The sequence below is a fragment of the Moschus berezovskii genome, chromosome 7 (genome assembly GCF_049115385.1).
Source record: "Moschus berezovskii isolate FMDL1 chromosome 7, NW_MosBer_1.0, whole genome shotgun sequence".
In the NCBI taxonomy this organism is placed as follows: Eukaryota; Metazoa; Chordata; class Mammalia; order Artiodactyla; family Moschidae; genus Moschus; species Moschus berezovskii.
In genome coordinates this window covers 51,848,086-51,856,949 of record NC_142466.1, presented here as the reverse complement: position 1 = coordinate 51,856,949, position 8,864 = coordinate 51,848,086, and the positions used below count along the sequence as shown (strand labels likewise).

Below are 8,864 nucleotides of genomic sequence, written 5' to 3'. Positions count from 1 at the left end.
GCTCTTCACTTTTTAGAAATAGTAACTACATGTCTTATGCTTTTAAAACTTCACGCCCACTTATTTGTTATGAGCAGGTGAGGTACACCAAATCTATTTACTATTGATGTGTCTCAGATTAACAAATCACGTGACTCACAGAACCTTATTTTCCTAACCCTCGTCAGGGATCCCTCCAATTTCCCAGAGGGAATATTCCCTCCACCTCCCCTCCAACTCTGGGCTCTGAAACATGGCCTTATGAGAAAGAATCTGAAAAATAACCAAACCTAATATGACTCTATGCAAAGAGTCACTAACCATGAGAATACCTTAGGGAACCAGAGGCTTCCGGCAACACCTTTGGCAAACAGGGTGAGGAACGAGGCCACCATGGGTTTGCTTCCTTGATTTCACTCGAGACTCGGTTGTTAGACCTCAGCTTAGTGCCTTGCAAGTATCACCCAGTCTTGAAAGAAGAGAAGGTGGAGAAAGAGGATTCCAGGCTGGAGAGAACTGTCAGAGAAATTGGAAGGTCTCTGGATGAGGGTGGGTTTGTTAGCTGTGGTGGAGAGGGAGCAGTGGTTGGCAAGGGATAAGTGAGACAAGTCAACCTAGGAGATGACTAGAGGCAACAAGAGGAGGGAGGACGAAACCCAGATTGGGGTCACTTAGGAGATGAATGAGAGCCAAAGGCACCAAGCAAGGAGCCTGAGATGGTGATAATAAAAACAGCAACTGAATAATCAATGGTAATTAGTATGCCAGATGCTTCAATCCAGTATCTCCAATCTTTATCCAACCTCCCAGCAAAGCATCATCACTCCCATAATACAGATGCAAAAGTAGAGGGTCCCAGGAATCCAGTGGGGCACAGCCTGCATGCTTCTAGAGTCCAGCTGCCTTTTATCACACCACACTGCCTCCCGATTCATGCCATGTTACCCAGTGATTCAGCCAGCCAGCCACCTATTACCTACAAACTGCTAAGCTGCATGCTGAAAATGGCAAAAAATATCTGTCACCAAGTGGCAGAGATCCCTACATTCTTTTAAAATCCATTTACTTTCTCAAAATCTTGTTCATAGGACTGCTAGCACCACTCCAGTTCTTTAATGTCTTTCCTATGTGAGTTGACAGAGGCTCAGGAAAGCCTTCCTGACTTAAACATCAGCTCACAGATGAGGTCAGGGAAGCTGTCCTTCAGACTGATGGAATCTGCCACCCAAACCAGTCAAGAGTAGGAGTAACATCCCTCCAATATAAGGTAAGAAGTGTCCCAGGGATCCAAGGGTGTGCTTAGTGCCCTTAGCTACTATTTAGATTCATAACCAACTGTCACCAACGGAGGACGTGCCAAAAAAGCATCTTGCCCCTCATAGTAGCAGCCATGTGGTTACAGCCTATTACGCATTGACAGATATGGACAGGAACAACAATTCAGCAAGTTCCTGGGTCAAACTTCAAAGACATGAAGAATTTCAACTTCTTAGTCACGTCACGGACTCCATGGACATGAATCTGAGCAAACTCGGGGAGATAGTGAAGGAGATAGTGGCGTGCTGCAATCCATGGGGTTGCAGTCAGACGTGACTTTGCGACTGAACAACAACAAGCCCCACCCCTTCCTTTCCCAGTGCATTCAGGGAAACATCTATGTCTTTATCATGATGCTTCCTGAACCTCTAGATATTTCCTGAAGCTCTCATCTACCAATCCTGTTTACTAAGCTCCAGCTGCCTTTCTTGAATTCCCAAGTAGGTCTGCAGGTGCTATTACTGCTTCTTGGAAAGCTTTCATCCAACTCTTTCCTGGGTTGCTCCCTTTTTTTTTTTCTTTTTAAGGGCTACCGTATCATTTTTTAAAATTGATTTAAAATACTGTGTTAGTTTCAGGTGTACAGCAAAATGATTTGATTACACATACTCACACACACATATTTTCAATTATTTTCCACTATAGGTTATTACAAAATATTGACTATAGTTTTCTGTACTATACAGTAAATCCTTGTTGTTTATTTTATATATGGTAGTGTGTATATGTTAATTCCATGCTCCTAATTTATCCCTTCCCCCTCCTCCCCTTTGGTAAGTGTAAGTTTGTTTTCTATGTCTGTGAGTCTATTTATTTTTGGAAATAAGCTTATTTGTATCATTTTTTTAGGTCCCACATATAAGTGATATCATATATTTGTCTTTCTCTGTCTGACTTCATTTAGTATGGTGATCTCTAGGTTCAACCATGTTGTTGCAAATTGCATTATTTCCTTCTTTTTTATGGCTGGATAATATTCCATTCTGTATATGAACTACATCTTCTTTATCCATTCTTTGGTCAACGGGCACTTAGGTTGCTACCATGTTTTGGCTATTGTAAATAGCGTTGCAATGAACATTACATGTATCTATTTGAATTAGAGTTTTTGCCTTTTTCTGGATATATGCCCAAGAATGGGATTTCTGGGTTATAGGATTGTTTTAGTCCTACTTTTTAAAGGACTCTCCATACTGTTCTCCATAGTGGCTATAAGAATTTACATTCCCACCAACAGTATAAGAGTGTTCCCTTTTCTCTACATCCTTTCCAGCCTTTATTGTTTGTAGATTTTTAGGATGACCATTCTGACCAGTGTGAAGTGGTACTTCATTGTAGTTTTGACTTGGATGTCTCCAATAATGAGCAATGTGGAGCATCTTTTCATGAGCCTTTTGGCCATGAAATGGCCATATGTATGTTTTCTGTGGAGAAATATCTATTTAGATCTTCTGCCTATTTTTTGACTGGGTTCGTTTTTTTGGATATTGAGTTGAATGAATTATTTGTATATTTTGGAAATTAAGTCCTTATCGGTCACATTGTTGCAAATATTTTCTCCCCAGGTTTGCTCCTTCTTATCTCTAACCTCAGTTTGAAAGCCACCTTGTAGGTGAGACTCCAGTTCAACCATCCTAACTAAAGTAGGTTCTTCCTATAATCCTCCTTCTCAGCTCCTGCTTTCTACCACAGTATTTATTACAAATTAAAGCAACTTTTGCTTTTCTGTTACTTTTTGAGTTGACGCCCTTGTACTTGTGTGAGCTCTGTGAAGGGATAGGGGTATCTGCCTTGGATGCCATTGTGTGCCCTGCACTCTGCATAGTGGCTGACAAAAATAGAAATTCAGCATATATGTGAGGAGCAAATGAAGTCAAATTACATACACAGTATCACACTGCACATTTCTAACACAGAATTGACATTTCTTGAAGCCTTAAAATTCTAGGTAGATGCATTTCTATATAAAGGAATTTTAATTCTGCCTTCTCGACCAATAGATCTTCTAGGTTAATTTCTAATTATGAGAATCCTATGGGATAATATTTACTGATTTCCTCATGAATAAGTGTCACCTACTGATATGTCTATATTTTTCATGAATGACAGATAAGGTTTTGATTCAAATGAATCACAATGGGGAATTTGTTCTGAAATTCTAAACTGCTAAACACACAGATGAAAGTATCACATGGCTCTTTTCCCATCACTTGTCAAAGTATTAATCCTTGTAGGTGTTTTAACTTTTGGTTTAACAAACAGTGAATGTTCCTTTGAAACTTACTGATAGCCTGCTTCAGCTACAATATCATAGTTTTGCTTTCATTCTGGGATACAACTATCCATGCAAATTAGCACAAATCTGCAGCTTCAAAGAATTGAGGATGGACTCAACAAAACAGAATTTACTAAACTAATTTTATAAAAATTTGGAATTTGGAGCCACTGCCCTGGTACAGTGTATTATCAGGCACTCACTGTTTTGTGCCATTGCTAAGCAACAGGTGACCTTGTCATTTCTTTAGTTGGTTCTCCTGTAATTTTCTTCATATTCCTTTGTTTTGTCTTGCTTTCCCTCCTTTTCCAGGACCTATTTCTCCCCCTACAGGTTTGATGTTGGTGTCTTCTAGAGCTCTGCCCTCAACTTGCTTCTCCATCTCTACTTTCTCCGTAAGCCCTCTGGCTGCACAGTTTCATAGCTTCAGTCCCCATGTGGCTGCTTATAGGACCCAGCCCAATTCTCCATCTTCAGCCTGGGAATCTCCCCTTAAGCCAAAGATCTATTTTCCCACCAGCCTAGTGAATAAATTCTCCTGAATTTTCTACAATCAACTTAGACTTGACACTTATAAGATCAAACTCACTAACAATCCTTAACCTTCAAAGAAATTCCTGCTCCCTTTCCTATGAAAGATACCATTACTCACCAGTTGCTCAACCCCAAAGCCTGGGGATCACACTCCACCTATCCATCTTCTTTATCCCCACATCTCATCACACTCCAAACACTTTAAATCTTCCTTGTGAGACATTTCTTAGACTTATCTCCACTAGTTTATGTTCTCTTCTTTGGTTCAGTCTCAGATAATAAAGAGAGCAAATACTTTTTAAACTTTAGATGAGCGCTATTCTAAACATTTGTGTAAGTTTCCACTTAATCCTGCCCAACTACCTCATCAGTCATTATTATTACAATCCCACTGGATAAGAACGAGGCTCAGAGAAGTTGACCTTGCTGAAGCTAGTAATGAACAGAACTGGGGTTTGAATGCAGGAATCCATGTTAACTGTTGGATATGCGGCCTCCTTGGGGCTTCGTTGGAGAAGGAAATGGCAACCCATTCCAGTATTCTTGCCTGGAAAATCCCACGGACAGAGGAGCCTAGTAGGCTAGCCCATGGTATTGCAAAGAGTCAGATGCGACTGAGCGACAGAAGTTTGGGGCTTCCTAGGTGCTGCAATGGTAAAGAATCTGCCTGCAATGCAGGAGACACATGAGATGCACATTTGATCCCTGGGTCAGGAAGATCTCTTGGAGTAGGAAATGGCAACCCACTCCAGTATTCTTGCCTGAAAAATCCCATGGACAGAGAGGCCTGAGGGCCTATAGCCCATGGGGTTGCAAAGAGTCAGATACAACTGAGCAACTGGGCATGCAGCCTCCACAGTCTAACCTGGAATCCTACAATTATCTCCTAACTGTTCCTGCTGCTTCTTCTGTCTCTTTCTAAAGACCTTTCACCCAAAGGATCCCTCAATAATGCAAATTGGATTACACTTGGTTCACCCATTCAGTGGTTCCTCATCTTCTCTAAGGCAAAGTCCAAACTTCTAGGCATGACCTGCTTTGCCCTTCATAATGCTGTCTGGGTGAGCTCTCTGAGCCCCACCCCTGTAGCTCAGTCATAGACATAATCTAGGGGCTGACCTTTCCTTCTGTAATGTACTCATACAGCCACACCCAATCCCTTTATCATCCTGGTAAACATCAATCCAGCCTTCAAGACTCAAATATCACCCTTTCCTTATTTCCTTTTCTAATAAATAAAGTGATCATTTCTTTGACTTCCCTTACTACCTGTATCATTTTAACAGAAATTATCTCATTGCAATATCACTATCTGCTAGTAACATTTGTGATTCTTGAGGGAGTGACAATGTTACAGACTAGATTAGATGCCAGACATTATTTGGTGTCTATACAGTTTCCAACACATAGCAGGTGTTCATCAAACACTTAGCTATGGTTTAAGGTGTAGGAAACTCGGATCTGAGAATATGAGCTTAAACATTAGAGCAGAATCTACCCAAAGAATTTTATATACATAATTCTTAGAAATTTCTAATCACCCATCTAATACTTGATTCTCTTCTACCAAATTCACTCATTGAATACGCATTTCTTGAGTGTCTATCAAGAATCAGTATCATGCTAAGATGAAGGCGACACAAAGAAGAACAAGGCACAGAGTCTATTTATGAGAAGAACAAATCTTTTCAAGGGCTTAGTCTAAGTCAAAAAGGAAAAGGCAGTATCCATACAGTATTAAGGAGACATGATGGGCTGTAAGAGCACAAAGAAGAGGTTTCAAAGCCAGTGTGGTGGGATGACCAGAATAGTGGCGAGACCTTCAAATGAAGAAGGGAAGGACACTAAAATTCTAGAGGACAAAGGAAGCACTGACTTTTCTGAGTTCTGATGTAACTCAATTTTGCCAAATAGGGTAAGCAAGAGACAGAGGAAGGGCTTTGTATGTCATGCCAAGGACCTTTGGCTTTATCCTGAAAGTTATGGGGAGTTGTGAAAGGTTTTAGACCAGGCAGTAATATAACTGATATGTGTATTTAGAAAAATTGCCCTGGCAATTAGAAGCAGGGGAACAAAAAGCTGTCCAGTAATCTAGGTAAGAGAGAGTGAGGTTCTGGTTGGACATCTGTGCAGTGGAGAATGGGCAGTAGGCAAACGTGAAGCAAATTAGTGATGTAGAATCAATATAAACTGTGATTGAACATGGAGAGTGAGAAAAATGAGAGGAAGGAGTCAAGTCTGACTCCCACACTGGGGGGATGACAGAGCCGTGCATGGAGCTATGGTGAATGAGAAGAGGTCCACTTCAGTTGGGGAAGAAAGTGAGTTCTGGTTTGTGAATTATACAGAGCTTGTATTACATCTAAGTGGAGACTCTCCTTTTGGCTCTCTGAGCGGCATCATGGCGGTCGGCAGGAACAAGCGCCTTACGAAAGGAGGCAAAAAGGGAGCCAAGAAGAAAGTGGTTGACCCATTTTCTAAAAAAGATTGGTATGATGTGAAAGCACCAGCTATGTTCAGTATAAGGAATATTGGCAAAACATTGGTCACGAGGACTCAAGGAACCAAAATTGCTTCTGATGGCCTCAAAAGTCGTGTTTTTGAAGTGAGTCTTGCTGATCTGCAGAATGATGAAGTAGCACTTAGAAAATTCAAGCTAATTACTGAGGATGTTCAGGGCAAAAACTGCCTGACTAATTTTCATGGTATGGATCTTACCCGTGACAAAATGTGCTCCATGGTCAAAAAATGGCAGACCATGATTGAAGCTCACATTGATGTCAAGACTATCAATGGTTACTTGCTTCGTCTGTTCTGTGTGGGTTTTACTAAAAAGCAAAACAATCAGATTTGGAAGACCTCTTATGCCCAGCACCAGCAGGTGCGCCAGATCCGCAAAAAGATGATGCAAATCATGACCCGAGAGGTGCAGACAAATGACTTGAAAGAGGTGGTCAGTAAATTGATTCCAGATAGCATTGGAAAAGACATAGAAAAGGCTTGCCAATCTATTTATCCGCTCCATGATGTCTTCGTTAGAAAAGTAAAAATGCTGAAGAAGCCCAAATTTGAATTGGGAAAACTCATGGAGCTACATGGTGAAAGCAGTAGTTCTGGAAAAGCTACTGGGGATGAGATATGTGCTAAAGTTGAACAAGCTGATGGATACGAGCCACCAGTCCAAGAATCGGTTTAAAATGCAGACTCTTAATGGTGACAAATAAAAGATCTTATTTGTGGGGAAAAAAAAAAGAAAAATAAGTGAAGACTCTGAACAAATTCAGGGAGGAAAAAGAGTTCTGAGTTGGAGATAAAGCATGAAAAACCATCAACCTGTAAATGTTAAAGAAGTGGGAGATTAAAAGAGCAAACTAGTGGTAGTTGTTGTTCAGTTGCTAAATTGTGTAGGACTTTGTGACCCCATGGACTGTCACCCACCAAGTTCCTCTGTCTATGGGATTTCCCAGGCAAGAATGCTGGAATGGGTTGCCATTTCCTTTTCCAGAGTATCTTCCTGACCCAGTGATCGAACCTGCATCTCTTGCATTGGTAGGCTACTGAGGGGAAAGGAAGTGGGGAGGGGCAAGACCAGGATTAAGAAATGAAGAGATACAAACTTCTGCTTCATCGACTATGCCAAAGCTTTTGACTGTGTGGATCACAATAAGCTGTGGAAAATTCTGAAAGAGATGGGAGTACCAGACCACTTGACTTGCCTCTTGAGAAACCTGTATGCAGGTCAGGAAGCAACAGTAAGAACTGGACATGGAACAACAGACTGATTCCAAATAGGAAAAGGAGTGCGTCAAGGCTGTATATTGTCACCCTGCTTATTTAACTTATATGCAGAGTACATCATGAGGAACGCTGGGCTGGAAGAAGCACAAGCTGGAATCAAGATTGCTGGGAGAAATATCAATAACCTCAGATATGCAGATGACACCACCCTTATGGCAGAAAGTGAAGAAGAATTAAAAAGCCTCTTGATGAAAGTGAAAGAGGAGAGTGAAAAGGTTGGCTTGAAGCTCAACATTCAGAAAACAAAGATCATGGCATTTGGTCCCATCACTTCATGGCAAATAGATGGGGAAACAGTGTCAGACTTTATGTTTTGGGGCTCCAAAATCATTGCGGATGCTGATTGCAGCCATGAAATTAAAAGACGTTTACTCCTTGGAAGGAAAGTTATGACCAACTTAGATAGCATATTAAAAAGCAGAGACATTACTTTGCCAACCAAGGTCTGTCTAGTCAAGGCTATGGTTTTTCTGGTGGTCATGTATGGATGTGAGAGTTGGACTGTGAAGAAAGCTGATTGTCGAAAAATTGATGCTTTTGAACTGTGGTGCTGGAGAAGACTCTTGAGAGTCCCTTGGACTGCAAGGAGATCCAATCAGTCCATTCTAAAGGAGATCAGTCCTGGGTGTTCATTGGAAGGACGGATGCTGAAATTGAAGCTCCAATACTTTGGCCACCTCATGCGATGAGTTGACTCACTGGAAAAGACTCTGATGCTGGGAGGGATTGGGGTCGGGAGGAGACGGGGACGGCAGAGAATGAGATGGCTGGATGGTATCACCAACTCAATGAACATGAGTTTGAGTGAATCCCGGGAGTTGGTGATGGACAGGGAGGCCTGGCATGCTGTGATTCATGGGGTCGCAAAGAGTCGGACACGACTGAGCGGCTGAGCTGAACTGAACTGAACTGATGCATAAAATAAATAAGTGACAAGAATATATTGTATAGCACAGAGAAA

At 41.4% G+C, this 8,864-nt stretch overlaps 1 pseudogene; it reads left to right on the top strand.

Moving 5' to 3' along the window:
* Window positions 1-6,506: 6,506 nt before the first annotated feature.
* Window positions 6,507-7,302, top strand: LOC129557316 (small ribosomal subunit protein eS1 pseudogene; annotated as a pseudogene).
* The last annotated feature ends 1,562 nt before the right edge of the window (window positions 7,303-8,864 follow it).